Source organism: Loxodonta africana, chromosome 12 (assembly GCF_030014295.1).
Source record: "Loxodonta africana isolate mLoxAfr1 chromosome 12, mLoxAfr1.hap2, whole genome shotgun sequence".
In the NCBI taxonomy this organism is placed as follows: domain Eukaryota; kingdom Metazoa; phylum Chordata; class Mammalia; order Proboscidea; family Elephantidae; genus Loxodonta; species Loxodonta africana.
Window position 1 is genome coordinate 5,012,084 of NC_087353.1, and position 18,373 is coordinate 5,030,456.

Here is an 18,373-nt window from a genome sequence, read left to right on the forward strand (position 1 = left end):
GACTTAAGACACAGCCTACACTAATCCTGTCTCATTAACATAAGACATCCATACAAAACCACTGGAATTTGATTGCAGATGTTTGAGAGAAAAGTGACCCAAATGAGTTCAATCCAAATTGTTGGTCCACAATTTGGATTTGAGCTAAATGAAATTTGAGCTAAATACATGGCTGCGATTTTAAGCTATTACATTTTGGATTGATTTTTTGTGAAGCAACATCTAATATATGTTCTTCCAAATATAAAACCTAACAATGACCAGACTTCTGATGGCCAAGCTTCAGTTAGGAACCACTACATAGTAATGGCTTTGTAGTAATCTTTTCTTTTTTTTTTTTCTAATTGGCTTCCAATTCGCTGCTTCTCTCCAATCAAATTTGTATCTGATTCTGCCCTAATCTTTAGTATTCCTCAGAATTTTAATATCTACCAGCTTCTCAACTGGATGGATTTCAAAATTCAACCAACCAATAGGGTACTTGCACTTCTCAGAAATCTAAGTGGCAAGTTGCAGCATGTTATGGATTGAATTGTGTCTCCCTCAAAAGTAGTGTTGAACTCATAACCCCTGTGTCTATAAATTGAACCCTGTTTGGAAATAGGATCTTTGAATATGTCATCAACTAGATTAACGTGAGGTCACTTTGGAGTAGGTCACGTCCTTAACCTTTAAGACTGGTGTTCTTATATAGGAGGAGAAGGTACACAGAGACAAAGGAAGGACACCGTGAATTTGCTTTGTGATGTACAAAGTGGATTTCATGCAGTTATATCATGTTTTTAAAGTCATTTCTATCTTATCTGGGAATGTGTGGAGGGAATGAAGCATGTATAGAATGTGTACCCATTGCCATCGAGTTAATTCCAACTCATAGCAACCCCATAGGACAGAGTAAAACTGTCCCATAAGGACAGCTGGCAAATTTGAACTGCTAACATTTTGATTAGCAGCTGATCTCTTAACTGCTTCGCCACCAGGGCTTCTTGTGTATATAGAAAGTATAGAAGCTCCAAATCCTAATAGAATTTGGAGGTTTTATCAATATGGTACCAATACACAGTATATGGCATATAAAAACAAGTTGCCTAAGAAACATTGAAAAAAAAAATCCATTGTCATTGAGTCGATTCCAATTCATAGTGACCCTATAGGACAGAGTAGAACTGTCCCACAAGGTTTCCAAGGAGCAGCTGGTAGATTTGAACTGTCAACCTTTTGGTTAGCAGTCAAGCTTTTAACCCCTGTGCCACCAGGGTTCCCTAAGAAACGTAGGCAAGGATATGTACAAAGATGCAACTCATCGCCAATAGCGTACTTAACTCCAAATAATTGCCAAGTGCCTTAAATATGTTGTTAATATGATAATAATGAAAATTATAGGATCTCTATTTCTGTGTTTTGATAAGCTTTAAGGTTATTATGGTAACATATTCTTAACATAAAGTTTTGCTTCAGGTAGGTTAACAGAGAAGAACACCATATCCCAGAGGTATGCTAAAGATCAAAGCTAAATAAGTCAGTCAAAAACAAGAGCATTTGTTTGAAGTCCTAGGCATATTACAGAGATTTTCACAGAAGGAACATCATTTTGGGTAGAGGCTAGCAATTTAAAAATGTGAAAGACAAGGATTCGGAGAACAAATGCAGGAGATGGAGGTCAAGACCTTGAAGAGATGGAATACAGATGCCTAAATCAACTTTATAAGCTGGTCCAGTGCTTCCTTCTGCAGCAACACTCATGTTACTTAAACGGACCAGGACAGGTCCGGCATTCCACTAGCACATGTATAGTCTTCCCCAGCAGTGGCTCTGCCCTACTTTTCTCCCAGTAGAAATTTCTAATTGACTTTATCTTATCAGTTTCTGCAGTGGGGACTTGATTCCTTGAACATTTCTCAAGTCTTTATCCCTCCCCTGTGAACCAGGCACTGGAGACGGCTCTTATGTTGCCAAAAATCAGTACTTCTAATGATCTTTTTATTATTTTTTATGGAGTTTGAGGGCTGATCACAGCCCTGTGGAAAGATCTCAGAGGAATGGACAAAACATGAAACTTTTACAAGCTTCCGTATTTATTTGAAAGGGTCAGAGCAGTGTTAGGTTCTATGGTCTTTGGTCACCTCATTTGCCTGAGGTTAGACTTAATCTCCTAGGCTCCTTTCACCTCTAAAATTCTATGATTCCGATACTGGAATTATGGAGTTGAAAAAAATGGTTATTAAAAAGAAGCAGGAAGCAGCAAATAGAGACATTCAAAATGGTTTCTATTATTTTTCATAATATGTAGTAATTTATATCCTGTCTGAGAAGCTTTATGCAAAGAATTGTCTGAGTTGGTGCCATAAATTACCTTTTTGAGATATTTATACCTTCGTCATAAATCTCTAAAAACTATCTTAATTGATAGCTATTAAAGATGCATTATTCGTAGAAGTTGTCAGACCACAGGGAAATGTTTTATTTTACTAAATTATAGTTAAATTGACCTGAACGATTTTGATTTAGAGCTACTGAAAGCCAGAGAAATTACTATTCCATCAAATGTCAAGATGCAAAGTAAAATTGCTTAATTTTAATAAATAAAATGTATCATAACCAACATCATAATGATTAAATTTTGATATTTGAAAAGAACAAAGATGTGAAGGTTGATAAAAGGTGTTTTGAAAATAGTGATTATGGATGAACAAAGAAGTCCCTTTCCAAACAGTACTCAAAATTTGTTTCAAATGGACTCCTCTGTCCATTGACTGAGAAAGGTCTTTCGTGTGGGGTTAGAGTGTGAAAGAGCATCCCCTCCATTCTTGCCACATACACTGAGAGCAGCATCTTCATTGCTTATACAATACCAAGTTTGAAGTTTGGTGTGAAGCCAGAAAGCAAATCACCATAGAATAATCTGGAAGTGTGAATTCCTTCTTTCTTTTTTTTTCTAATTATATTTTTCCTCACAGTTTAGAGGAGCCTTTTACATACCTTCATTTGTCCACTCAGGTTGACTCCTCTGCACAACCAGCCCTCAGTTACTTCTTATTAAGTCCACTTAAATACAAGGAGATACTATGTGGTTTAAAATTGGAAAAGGTGTGCATCAGAGTTATAGCCGTTTACCATACTTATTCAATCTGTATGCTCAGCAAATAATACAAGAAAGTGGACTATGTGAAGAAGAATGGGCCATCGGGATTGGAGGAAGACTCACTAACAACCTGCGTTATGTGGATGACACACCCTTCCTTGCTGAAAGTGAAAAGGACTTGAATCGCTTACTGACGAAGATCAAAGACTACAGCCTTCAGTATGGATTACACTGGAACATGAAGGAATAAAAAAAATCCTCGCAACTGGGCCAATTAGTAACATCATGATAAACGGAGAAAATATTGAAGTGGTCAAGAATTTCATTTTACTTGGATCCACAATCAATGCCCATGGAAGCAGCAGTCAAGAAACCAAACGTCTACTGCATTGGGTAAGTCTGATGCAATAGACCTCTTTAAAGTGTTAAAAAAGCAAAGATATCACTTGTAGGACTGAGTTGCGCCTGACCAAGCCACGGTATCTTCAATCACCTCATACATATGCGAAAGGTGGACAATGCATAAGGAAGACCAAAGAAGAACTGATGCATTTAAATTATGCTAATGGTGAAGATTACCGAATACACCATGGCCTGCCAGAAGAACAAACAAATCTGCCTTGGAAAAAAGTACAGCCAGAATGCTCCTTACAAGAGAGGATGGCAAGATTCCATCTCATGTGCTTTGGATATATTATCAGGAGGGACCAATCCCTAGAGAAGGACATCATGCCTGATAAAGAAGAGGGTCAGTGAAAAAGAGGAAGACCCTCAACGAGATAGACTGACACAGTGGTTGCACCAATGGGCTTAAACATAGCAATGATTGTAAGGATGGCACAGGACTGGGCAACGTTTTTTGTTTTTTGTTTTCTGTTGCACATAGGGTCCCTATGAGTCGGAACCAACCGAATGGCGCAGGACAACAACATCAAATTCTATTTCATTTATTGTATACACAAATGTTTCTCAATCCTCAGTAAAATACAAAACTCCTACAAAAGGAATACAATTCAAACTCCTGTGAATCTTTATGTAGACCCTGGTTAGAGAAATACTGACTTTAGAATCTAAGGTTTTCTCTTCGATTTTGAGTTATCACCACAAAAGTTTTTTTTTTTCTGTATAGTTAGTAAAACATTTATTTCTGAATATCATAAAAATAGACACACACACACAAGCATCTCTTGTATAATTCTCTGAGTTCCAAAATAAGCCCGAATACTCACCAATCGCATTGTCATCCAGTTGATTCTGACTTACAGAGACCCTATAGGATGGAGTAGAGCTGCCCCATAGGGCTTCCAAAGAGCAGCTGGTGGATTTGAACTGCCAACCTTTTGGTTAGCAGCCCAGCTCTTAACTACTGTGCCACCAGGGCTCCATATTAGTGATAGTGCCCCATGTTTGAACATGAGGGCCTATCTTAATGATGAGATCTTCCTAAATGAGGGGAAAAAAAAAAAAGTGTGTAATGGTTCCCTTGATATCACAATGTCCTTCTGGGTTTGGGCTCAAAGCTAGGGAATCATTGACATAAACTAAGAAATATTTACTCATTATATGCTACCTCTTTCTTTTACTTCTGTTTTTACCCATAGGTCCTATCTTGCCCACTTGAACAAGAGACTATTTTCACATTTCTCCTATGTAGTGTTCCTTTTTATCACAGATCCTTTCATACTTCTAACTCACTTGCATAAACGCATCGTGTAACATTTAATGAAGCAATCCTTCGTTCCACCTATATAACCCAAATTAGTCATGAGCCCAAGCTCATCAAGTTACTGCTGGACTGACCTAGTCTTTCATGACCATCTAATGATAAACCTCAACGTTTCATTCACTATCATTTTCAGGATTCGTTTTCAAGATATCATTCAACTAAAAATTCTATTCATATTTTCTAAAATTCTATACCAAGTCAATTACAACTCCCTGAGGAAGTTTGGAAAAGCATAAATATTTAGAACCAATATCAAAAATCTGATTTACAGGTCTTAGGTGGGACCACCATAACAAGCTTATTAAATAATCAGTAAGTGTATATTTGTTCATTTTTGCCATTTCACAAGCTTATAGAAATGTTAAAATTGATACATAGATGTTTGTATCAATTGATATGCATCTAGTTGGATATGAGAGAAAACACAAATAACCGTGGCTTATATATTAAGAGAAGAGTTTATTTTTCTCACATTTCAAAAAGCCTACAGGGAAGGCATTCAGGACTTCAGAGCTGTTGCAGAATATCATATATTTCTCATTTTTTTTTTTTTTTCCTTTCTTCTCTGCCTTCTTTAACATGAGGAGTTTATTCTCATGATCCCAAGATAGCTTCTGCACTCCCAGGCATCATGTCTGTGTTCCAGGCAAGAAAAACAGAGAAGGAACTAGGGCAGGTTATCTACATTTGCTGCTTTTGAAAATCTTTTTCCAGAAAACTCACAAGTGGTTTACACTTGCATCTTATGGGTTAGAAGTTTGTCAAACAGTTATTCTTGCTAGGAAGAAGGCTGGGCAATATGGTATTTTAACCAGAAACATTGCAAAAAAAGTTGAGTTTTGTTTCATCTTAGGGGGTACGTGTCCTGAAAATGCCCAGGACTAGATCAACATTGTATAAAAGAAACAAAAAAAAGTTTGCCCACAGAGCAGTTGGAGGGACTGGTAAGCCGTTTATGGCTCTACGGAGAAAAAAAAAAAAGAATTTTGTCTTCTAGGCTGGCTATTGCCTGACAGGCTTTTCCCGATAAACAGAAGACCTTTTCTCTGTAGTTATTTCCTATCTCCCACTATGGAATATCCTCTTAAGTGAGGCATCTGAGTCAAAAAATGCCCCACCCTAAGAGTCAGAGTGAGATAAAATACATAAATGAATTTTGACTTGCTCTGAGGCTGGAAGCTTAGCAGCTAAAGCACTTCTGTTAAACAGTTTCATTCTACTGCTCGTGGGTTACAACACCATAAGAGAAGGTGATCAGAATTTCATGGTGCAGAGAAATTAATAGACTTGATTATAAAAACTGTTGCAAAAATTTTCCAACACAACTCTAGTCAGATTAACAGCAATTAAATTCACATTGGGGTTAATGGGGATCAGCTGTTGTTATAAAACTGTAGTGACAACTTGCCATATTCTGACTAATGGTTATTCTAAAAACTGGGCTAACCTATACTTGTAACTTTAACCTCACAGCACCTTTAAATAGTTCTATAATTACATGTTGGCACACTTTTCCCTTTCTAGGATTTTGTTTTTTAATTTGTGGGTGTAAAAATATAAATTATCATACACACATTAACAGTGGCTTAAATCGTAAAGAAGATTCACTTTCCCCTACGTGTTACCTTTTAGACAATTCTATAAAATATAAGGGACAGCAAGAGGTTTGAAAAGTTCATTTGAAAGGTCTTTCTTTTCCCAAAAAGGAAAAAGATGTCAAAAAAAAAAAAAAAAAAAAAACCTTGCCGTCAAACCAATTCTGACTCATGCAACCCTATAATACAGAGAAAAACTGCCCGACAGGGTTTCCAGGGAGTGGCTGGTACATTTGAACTACTGACCTTTTGGATAGCAATCACAGGGTCTGCTTCTATAATACAGAAAACTAAGTTTTAATTTAGTATTCCACCTGTTTGCACAACTGTTAAGATGATAAATGAAGAGTATACATGTTCATGAATTTGAAAAATAAATTTTATTAGGGAAATAGACGAATTGTTTACTAATTTCCTATCCTTTTGGTAAAGGTTCTTCTTTGTTGTCATTGATGTTTCACAGAAAAATCTCATCAAATGAAGCTAAGTGATTGGTCTAATCATATATTCTGATTTGATTCTTAATAACTGTCTTAGGCTGGGTTCTCTAGAGAAGCAAAACCAGTAAAGTCTATAAACATAAACCCAGTGCCGTTGAGTAGTTTCCGACTCATAGCGACCCTATAGGACAGAGTAGAACTGCCCCGTAGAGTTTCCGAGGAGTGCCTGGCAGATGCGAACTGCCGCCCTTTTGGTTAGCAGCCGTAGCTCTCAACCACTACACCACCAAGTTTTCCAAATATATATATTAGAGAGAGATTTATAGCAATGAAAGGGCTCACAGAATTGTAGAGGCTGGGACATCCTAAGTCCGTGGATCAGGATAGAGGCTTCTCTTGATTCACGTAGCTGCAGAGGCTGGGGAACCCAAGATCAGCAGGTTGAAGAGCAGGGCTTTTGCTCACAGGCTGTGAAGATCCATGAATCCCAAGACTGGCAGATAAGTTGATGGCTCAAGTCCCAAGAACCGGAGGTCAGACCAACAGAAGACAGCAGCAGGATCCAGAGTAAGCAAAAAGCTAGACGTCTGCTTATATTCAGATGCAGGCCACACTCCCAAGGACACTCCGTTTCAACTGATTGGCTACTCACAGAAGATTCCATCATAGGGGTGATCACATATAAACACTGAGAATCATGGCCTAGTCAAGTTAAAACAGGATCTTAACCATCACAGTAAACTATAAGAAGCTAAAAACTGCGATCCTGCAGAAACTGGAATATAAGGTCCTCATTAGACCATGTTCACCTGAAATTGCTGACTATTAGGGGTCTTTGTCCTTAATGCAATGCCCTGTTAGTGAAGTGGTTAAGCATTTGGCTGTTAACCATAAGGTGGGCAGTTCGAATCCACCAGCCACTCCTTGGAAATCCTATGAGGCAGTTCTACTCTGTCCTATAGGGGTCACTATGAGTCCAAATCAGCTGGACTGGCAACAGGGTTACAGGTCCTTAATGCAGAGACCTGGTGGCACAGGGGTTAAGAGGCAGGGCTACTAACCGAAAAGTCTGGCGTTCGCATCCAGTAGTCACTTCTTGGAAACTGTATGGGGCAGTTCTATCCTGTTGCTATGAGTCAGAATCGACTCCAGGACAATGAGTGTTTGTTTGTTTGTTTGTTTGCTCGTTTGCTTATTTGCTTGCTTGTTTGTTTGTTTTACAGGCTGATAATCCCTGCCCTTGCTCTCCTACAGCTGATCCTCAGCAGAGCATTCAGTAGTAACCTTTACGTAATTCCATAGTAAGTTTTCATTTTAAAAGAGCTGTAACTGTCCCTGTCAAAACTGTTTTGAAAAGTTAGAAATCCCACTTAAGATTAAATATATTAGAATCTCATGGTTATTATTCTGTGTATTTTGTGAATAATGCCTATTTAAAATTCAATGCTCTGTTTTCCATCAGGCTTTACATTTGACGCAACAAACATTCTGTAGCATTTCCCTAAGCCTCAGAGGGTATGTATTTGAAACTCAGCACCACATTAGAGTGACACGAACTTTTAGCACTTCATAGAAAATGATACACAAAGCAGAAATAAGAGAATTATTTTCTGAAACCAGAGAGTTAACCACCTGGGTAAGCTTCCAAACTTTTCCAGTAAAAGCAAAAACAATTCCCTGCGTCGTTCTTCGCATAAATGAGAAGAGAAAGCAGGCAAAGCTGTGTTCTAATTCCCAGATTTCTTTCACTGGTAACTCCAAAAATGCACAACAGACTGAATATTTAAGTTTCATTAGAAAGCTTTTCCTTTGATTGGCCCCAAGTGCAAGTTTTTAAAAACAGTCTTGAGATAGAAGAAATGTGAAAGTTCTCCACTATACAATATTAGAGAAAAATTTCATTGGGGAAGACATTTTTTCTAATTGCATTCAAAGTAGGAGTATAATAATTTATTTATACGTTAAGGGAACAGAATTCTGATAGCATTTGATACAGCTAAGTTAATTAAAAAAAAAAAAAAAAAGTTAATTAGCTTCCTTAAAAAATGTCAAAATCTGAATACTTTTATCAGGTTTCTCTGACGTTCCTTGAGACCCCAGCCTGTTGCAAAAGTGAAATTATAACCACAGCAATTAAAACACATAAAAGCAAAAAAACCAAACCCATTGCTGTCGAGTTGATTTCAACTCCTAGCGACCCAATAGGACAGGGTAGAACTGCCCCATAGGGTTTCCAAGGAGCAGCCGGTGGATTTGAACTGTCAACCTTTTCGTTAGCAGCCATAGCTCTTAACCACTGAGCCACCAGGGCTCCTAAAGCACGTAATTAAGTCTTAATTTCTTTTTAGTGGACAGATTACATGTTTACTCCATTTTACCTACGTGGTTTCCTTTAAAGCCATCATTTTTAAGTCAAGGTCAATTCAGAGAAAGGGTTATTTTGTTTGGGGGACTTATTTTTTCATGAAAAATGGTAATCTTATTAAAATCATAAAAGTGGCATTTACAGTTGATTTAATTTGGGGGCAACAGCATCCTGGTTCATATACTTTCATAGAATTAAAAATTTCCAGGATATACCCATGTGACCCAAGACATAATTCCAAAAATTTTATACAAGTTTTTTAGCATATAATCAACACGCTCAGGATTAGCCCCTTGAGCTATGAACTCGTGCATCTATTGATGTTGTTAACAGTTTACCATCAGTGCTGTTGCCTCACTAAACAGAGGGTGTGCACCCTGAGATTTTTTTCTTTCCATTTTTAATTTACATATAACTTACATTTTTTTTTACATTGTTCAAGTTCACAAATCTTAATTGTGAAGCTTTATAAATCTTTACATGTTTACTCCTGTGGAACCACTACTGAGATCAGAATAAAGGACATTTCTGGCATCCCCCAAAGACTCCCTTATGCCCTATATCAGTAAATATTCTTGTTCATAGTAAAGGTAACCATTATATTCATGTCTGTCACCATATCTTAGTTCCACCAGTTTTTCAACTCCAAATAACAAAATAAACCCGTATGTACACTTTCGTACTTGATGTCTTTCACCTAACACAGGTTTTTAGATTCCCCCATGTTGTTGCACGTAGCAGTAGCAGGTTTCTTTTCTTTGCAGGACATGAGCTCATTACAAGAATATACCAAATTTGTTTGTCCAATCTCTAGTTGATGGACATTTTGTTATTTCCAGCCTAGAATTTTTACAAATAAAGCTGTTATAAACATTAAATTTTAGTGGACTTTGATGAATATAAACATTCGTTTCTAACAAGTATTTACCTAGGAGTAGAAATGCTGTGTTTTGAGTTTCTACAAGTTCAGTTTTAGTAGATATTACCAGTTTTCCAAAGTATTTGAACCAATTAACATACCTTCCTGCAATCTATGAGAGTCCCAGTTCAAGATGGCTCAGAGATATAAACATAAAAAGTCAAAAATTTTGGAGGAGCCTGATTTTAAAAAAAAAAAAAAAGGTACAAAAAGTACTAACCATTAAAAAAAATTGCTAACTTAGACTATATAAAAATTGAGAACATCTGCTTACAGAAAAACAGCATTAAGAGAAAGAAAAAGCAAATCAGAATGGGAGAAGAGGTTTGCGATCTATTTATCCACCATAGGGTTTACATCTAGAATAAATCAGTGAGTCCAACGTTTTTAAAAGACCTCAGCTTAAAAAATGCCCAGTGATAGGAGACGGTATATTCCATCTTTGTCCAGCATGGACTCTGTCAAAGTTTTCCTAAGAAAAAGCATGCTTCCCAGTACCTTATACTATTTGGTGTATATTTGACTTACCTGAACATAAACGGTCATATTACAATTAAAAAAAAAAAAAAAAAAAGCTATCAAATTCTAATTCATCTACCTATGTTTTAAAACTTAAATCATTTACGATCCCAAACGAATCTAGGATTCCTTAAAGAATGCTTACATTTTGAACAAAATATATAATGCATGAGATCCTATAATTCTGGAAGGGTGCTAGGATTTTTTCTCACAGATGTGAAAACTTTTTTTTGTTTTCCATGCGTAGGGTTCCCCCTGTTGAAAAGATCGTCCTGGAGTGAGCACTCTGAAAAGCAGAAGCGACCTTACTGCAGAGGTAAAGTCCGTGGCAGTCTAAATACTTGGAAGCACAGAGCACCCAGACTTCCTCTGTCTCAATACGGTGCTTGTACTTCCTACCAATTAGCTATTTCTTTGAGGGAAGGTTTCCTCTAAGCTTCTGAAGGTGTCCTAGTTGATCTAGTTACAAATATTACAACGGAACTTACTTAATGATGATGGCCAAGCTGAACTCTGAAAAATGTGAAGAAGGACCAGGAATGGTAGGAATGAGTCAGAAGCAGCAAGAGAACTATGGGTTAACACTGAAAGAAAAGAGAGAAGCCATAAATGACACATTTTAGCTGCACAAGTTTACCACAGTCCGACCCATTATTTCTGGGAGAAGCAGGGTGGCACATTTTCATTCTTACTGGGCCATAATTCTTCTGTGGCTACACAAACATTTGCAGACAGTGAAACCCACCCCCGCCCCGACCCCCAGCCTGGCTAACTGTCATGGTTACCACATCGGATGGCTGCATTACCCAGCCCTGCCCTTGAAGATGACACTGCTCATGGTGTTGGCTTTAGCCGAGGTCTGGCAGGACAGGCCAATGCATGTCCAGCATTTCCATTCTGGTCTGGCTGCTTAAATGAGGACGCTGTCCTTGGGTTGATGGACAGAGCAGTTGAACTGGATTCCGCTGCTGTCTCTGGCCCTGGCACTTTACTTCTGATAAAGCATTTGGCTTAAAATGCCAAACCTGTCTCTTAGCTAGCTGGCTTGCTTTTCTATTATTCCCCTGCACATCACAGCTTCTTACTGCATCCAAAGCCAGGCTTTGGTGGTTACTTATAGAATGCATTCTTACTTCAATGTCTGGAAAGAAGATTGTTTCAGCCAAAGTTTCAACCTTTTGCCCTCGCATGCATTTGGTCAAAATTCTCTCCATCTCAGTCACACAGCAATAATTTGGAAGACAGACTGGTACTCAACAGTGGCAAAGAACTTCCTCAGTTGATCAGTGTCAGCAAAAGCTATGATCTGAATTTATTCCCGTATTTATTGTTGGTGATTCTGTATTGCCCCTTAATATGAAAAAAATGTGCTATTGTCTCATGGTGCCAGATTTCAAAAAGGGACATATGATGTTTGTGGAAATTTTAAAACTCATAGTCATCAAAGCTTGATCACCTCACTATGAAAGTATTTATTGTTATTAAAATGCTTCTGATTAATCAGTCTAGCTTCATGTTCTGTCAGTACCAGATTGTCTTTCTGTCTTTCTTTATATGACCTCGGGTCAAAGATTGAGTTGAATATACTCCTCCTTTGAGTAATGACACATTACCAAAACCCCTCCCTCACTTCAAGTCTCCTCTAATGCACACTGATTTATTTGCCCCTCACTCCATGATTGTCTGTATTATTTTCCCAAACATCTCTGCCCTGCCTGGAGAGTGGTTATACTTCACGTCCCGACACTGACGTCACAGAATTGGGCGTGGTATGTGCATGGGCGTCACATCGTGTGGGAACTTCCAGGGCCAATGTCCCCTTCATCATGAAGTCTCTTACCCAAAGGATCACACAAAGTTTCTCCACCAGCTCGGGCTTTACGTTCAGGATGACCTGGAGCAAAACCACTGTTGTCCCGTAAGGTACATGCATCATGAGCAAGAATAAGCTATTTCCATTGGGCGTCATCGATACTTTGAAATTCTTTGTTTTGCAGTATTGCCTTCAAAAAAAATAAAAAGTCCTGCTCCTCACTCTAATTAAGCACCTTACCCATTGCCTTTGAGTCGATTCCGACTCATAGCGACCCTATAGGACAGAGTAGAACTGCCCCATAGAGTTTCCAAGGAGTGCCTGGTAGATTTGAACTGCTGACCTTTTGATTAGCAGCCATAGCACTTAACCACGACGCCACCAGGGTTTCCATTCAACACCCTAGCACCATTTAATGTGCTTCTTTGTGAGTGAGGTGGTGGTTGTTGTTCCATGTATGTAGCCTTTGGAAAGGTATAAAAGTTTGTGTACTAGTAATTTATGGAGCCCTGGTGGCACAGTGGTGAAGAGGTATGCCTGCTAAGTGAAAGGTCAGCAGTTCAAATCCACTAGCCACTCCTTAGAAACCATACGGGGCAGTTCTACTCTGTCCTATAAGGTGGCTATGAGTCAGAATCAACTCGACGGCAGCAGGTTTTTATTTTAATTTTTGTCAATAATGTTGTTATATTTTACACTGTTTGCTTTCTTTGCACTCAGCACTGGGTATAGCTCTTATTTATGTATCTAGTCAATTGCTTCTAGCTTTGCCTACTACTCCATGGTATGAATCTGCTACATTTTAGCAATCTGCTCTCCAGTGGTGGACATAAAAATTACCCTTGACCACCCACTGTGACAAATAATGCTGTGATCAACAAGGATACAGATGGTCCCTTACGGACCTGGATGAGAATTTCTTTGATATATATAACAGCAGTATGGTTGCTGCCATAGGTACTGTATACGTTTAACTTGAATGGAAGCTACAAACGCCTTTTCTGAATACTCCCACCAGTCAACATTCTCACAAGCAATACAGGAGGGTTAAACAATACTTTCATACCCATAATGCTTAGTATTATCCAGTTTTCCAATTTATGAAAATTAATCAGTGAAGGGAGCACTGGTGGCACAGCAGTTAAGCACTCAGCTGCTAAATGAAAGGCCAGCAGTTGAAATCCTCTAGCTGCTCCACAGGAGAAAGATATGGCAGTCCACTTCCATAGAGATTTATAGTCTTAGAAACCTTATGGGGCAGTTCTACACTGTCATGTAGGGTTGATATGAGTCAGAATCGACTCAACGGCAACGGATTTTAATCAGTGAAAAGTGACACACCTTGTTGTTTTAACACGCTCTAGGGCTTCAACACTTAAAATTATGGAATTAACACATAAATGAAAAATGGAGAATAGAACAAAAGCTCATAAACAAACCCACTGTACATTTAGAAATTTAGTATATGTTAATGAGGGAATCTCAAAATAGTGAAGTAAAATTAGACTTTAATAATTGGTCTGGGGAAAACACATTTATGTATTTGTAAAGAGGTAAATTTGGGGCCAATCAATACACTGTACAATGGAATAAATTTCAATTATATCAAAGCTGTAATGTTAAGATTATTAATTAATTAGTTAATCAATTAGATAACTGGGTAACTAATTAATAAATACAATGCAAAGAATAAAGATATATCTTAGGTGAATTCCCATCATAAACTTAAAATAGGGAGAATCTTTGGAATCAAGAATCTAAATAAAGAGTCATAACAAAGACTGATTAACGTGACTATACAAAACCAAACAGGACTTCTGATTCTGAGACCAAACGGTGTCGGATCACTTTCTCCTGCTCTTCTCTTCTAAATGCAACTAAATATCCTAGAAATAACTCAACAGAGTGATTCTACAAGGAGAAAAATAAGAAGGTGAACTGACTAGGAATCTTGAGACTTCAAAAAATACATGGCAGTGAGTTTCCTGGGTTTTCTATTTACTTTGCTATTTACTGAAGTGTGCCCTAGAGAAACTTGCAACCCTGAATTGCCAAAAGGCATCAAAAATGCACACACACATACACATGTGCCCACACATGAGAAAAGTCTGCTCTCTCTGGTCAAAAGTCCAGGAAAGGGAAAGCCCAGCAGGGACTTAGTGGGAAGTGGCAACCCAATCTGTCTGCAGTACTGGCAACAGTGGAACTGAGTGGTCAACCCATGCCCTTCTCCACAGCTACTGGCAGCATGTGGGACTCTCCATTCACACTGACACCTTGAGTAGCTCAGCATTTTCTAACCTCCATCAGTCACAGAAGGTGACCCCGGACTCCACAGCTCATGGCTTTCCAGTTACTGGCAGAAGGTTGCCTAGCTAGGTTCTTCCCTCCCCTAGTGGCCCCTGAAAAGATAGGGTGGAAAGCCCAACTACACCTTGTGGGCAGAGCCATGGGTAATGCTCTCCTTCCTATGTAACTAAATCCCCCATACCCCACTTAAGGACACCAGGCAGCACAGGGATATGCCTTTCCCCCACAAAGGTGACACCAACAACAATTAAACAAGAGCTGAAGTAGAGCCAAGAGAATGAAGGAGACCAAAATAACACTTTCTCAGTTGTACTAAATCATTCATGTGACTACTGCTCACAAAAGTAAGCCAGAGCCTGTACATGAAGACTAAACAGTGTGTCTTCCTGCTAAAGATAGAAGATTTAAGTAGCATCAAGAATCTTCAAACACAATATCCAATACATGAGACTATAAAAAAATCACTTGTCATAACAAGATCCAGGAGTATCAAAATTTAAATGAGAAATGACAATCAACTAAAACCAATATCAAGATAAATCAGATATTAGAACTATTTGATGTAGGTCTTATAGAAGATACCATAAGTCTGCTTAAACAGGTAATTAAAAATCCCCTCGAAACAACTGTGAAAAAACAAAACCTCAACAAAGAAATATAAGTTATTAAAAACAATCAAGTGTAAATTAGACAACTGAGAAATATAATTACAAAAAAAAAAAAAAAAAACTTCCTGGATAGACTTAAGTATAGATAACCACTGCCATTGAGTCGATTCTGACTCATAGTGACCCTATAGGATAAGTATAAGCACAGATAGAAGATATCAAAATACTTTTGATCTGTCCCCAAGTTGCAGACAGATAAATAGTATTTATTCAACCTAAACAACAGAAAGAAAATGCACTGGAAAAAACTGAACAGACTGTCAGGACAATAAAATAATATCCAGGACAATAAAAATAATATTCATATCATCAGAGTCTCAGAATGAGTGGTGAGACAGAGTGGGACTTAAAATTTTGAGGAAATAATGACTGAAACTTTCTAAAATTGGTGAAACTCATAAACCTAAAGATTTAAGAACCTGAGTGAACCCACAAACAGCATAAACCCAAAGAAACCCACATCAAGACACATCGTAGTTATAGTTCTGAAAGCTAATGGGGGGGGGGAGGTCTTGAAAGTAGCTCAAGAGAACCAGCATTATTACTTACAAGAGATTACAAATTTAGGTGACAATAGATTTCTTATCCAAAACAATGGAGGCCAGGAGAAAGTGGAACAATGCTTATCAAGTGCTGAAAGAAAAACACCAAGTAAACTGTGGAGCCTATATCCGGTGAAACTATCCTTCAGAAATGATGGAGAAATGAAAACTCTCTCAGATAAAGGAAAACGAAGAGAATTTATTACCAGAAGACCTACCTTTAAAGAATGTCAAAAGGAAGACCTCCAAACAGAAAGAAAGTGATAACAGAAGGCTTTCAAATACAGAAATAGAATAATAGAATAGGTTAAAATGTGGGTTAATATAATATGCTGTCCTCCTCATGAGTTTCTTAAATCATATTTGGTAGTTGAAGCAAAAATTATAGCATCTGATGTGTTCCGCAATGAATGTAGAGTAAATACTTAGGGCAATTATATTTAAATGTGGAGAATGTAAAGAGACATGAATGGAAATAAGGTTTCAATATTTCACTTGACATAATAAAAAAATTGGTATGAGCAGGCTGTGATAAGTTACATGTTGTTGTTGTTGTCAGCTGCTGTCAAGTTGATTCTGAATCACAGCGACCCAATGTGACAGAATAGAACTACCCCATAGGGTCTTCTTGTCCATAATCGTTACAGAAGCAGATTGCCAGGTCTTTCTCCTGCATAAATTACATATACACATTGTAATACAAAAAGAATCTGCTAAGAAACTCCACAAAGTGATATACTCGAAGACACTTTTAAGTAAACCAAGTAAATACAAAATTTTTATGTACCTCATCTGAAGGCAAGTGAAAGGAAACAAAAAAACAAGAAACAGAGGAAATAAAGAGAAAACAATAATGAGAAATTTAAGTGTAACATACAAATGAAAATTTTAAATATAACTGATCTGAATATATCAATGATAAAGAAGATATCGAAGAAGTGAATAATAACAACACAATCCAGCTTTATGCTCTCTATGGAAGCTTACTTCAAACATAGCAACATAGGTAAATTGAAAGTAAAATGATAGGAAAAATATCTCATGCTGATATTAACCCAAAAATAGCAAGTGTGGATAGATTAACATCAGATAACGTAGACTTCAGAGAAAAAAAATACAACAAAGGAGACACTACCTGATGACAAAAGGATCAATAAAACAAAAAGATAAAGTGATTTTCCTCATAAGTATGCACCAAACAACAATGCTTCAAAGTATACGAAGCAAAAGTTTCTAGAACTGAAAAAAGAAACAAAAAAATGATTATAATTGAGAACTTCAACCCCACCTTCAGTACTTGATAGAACTACTAGACAGAAAGTTAACAGATACACAAAAACTGAACAGCCTCAGCAACCAATAGGAACTAATTCATATCGATAGTACACCACACACAGCAAGAGCAGGATACACATTCTTTTCAAGCATGAAAAATTCACTAGGATTAAATATGCTAGAACATGCCTTGGGTCATCAAAAACCTCTACAAATTTAAAATCTGAAGTTGCACAAAGTACACTGTATGACCAAAATGGGGTAAAACTGGAAACGAGTAATCAAAAGAAAAATAAGAGGCTGTTAATAAGTGAGGAGAAGGTGTACAACACATCAAAATTTGTGGCTTGTCACTAGAGCAGAGCTGAGAGGCGACTTTAGAGTCCTCAGTGATTACATCAGGAAAGAGAAGTTTAAACCAGTAATCTAAATTCCCACCTCAAGAATTTAGAAAAAGAGGAGAAAAACAAACCCAAAGCAAATGCAAGGAATGGCATAATAAAAATAGGAGCATAAATCGATGAAATGAAAAACGGAAAAATGATAGAGGCAATCAAAAGGCAAAGCTGATAGCTCAAAAAATTTCAATAAAATTGATAAAACGTATATCTTGACAAAGACAAAATGTGAGAAGAAACAATTTACCAATATCAGGAATGAAATCAGGGTTATGCAGCCATCAAAAGAATCATAGAGGAATGCTACAAGCAACGTCATACTTATAAATTCCTTGTCCCAATTCCTCGAAAATCATAAACTAATCTCAATCCCAAAGAAACAGATAACTTGAGTAGTTCTGCTGCCATTAAAGGAAGTAAATCTGTAGTTCAAAAATACCCTGAGAAAGAAATTTTGAGATCCCCATGGCTTCACTGGAGAATTTTACCACACATATTAAGAATTAACAGCAATTTTACCAAGTATCTTCTGGAAACAGAAGCCAAGGGAACATTTCCCAACTTAATACCTGAGTCTGTTGTTGTTCACTGACATAGAGTTGGTCCCCAACTCATGATAAGCCCATGCACAATGGGATTGGATTGTTTGGATCCCTAGGGCTTTCACTGGTTGATTTTTGAAAGTAGAGTGCCAGGCCTTATCTAGGATCATCTTATTGCC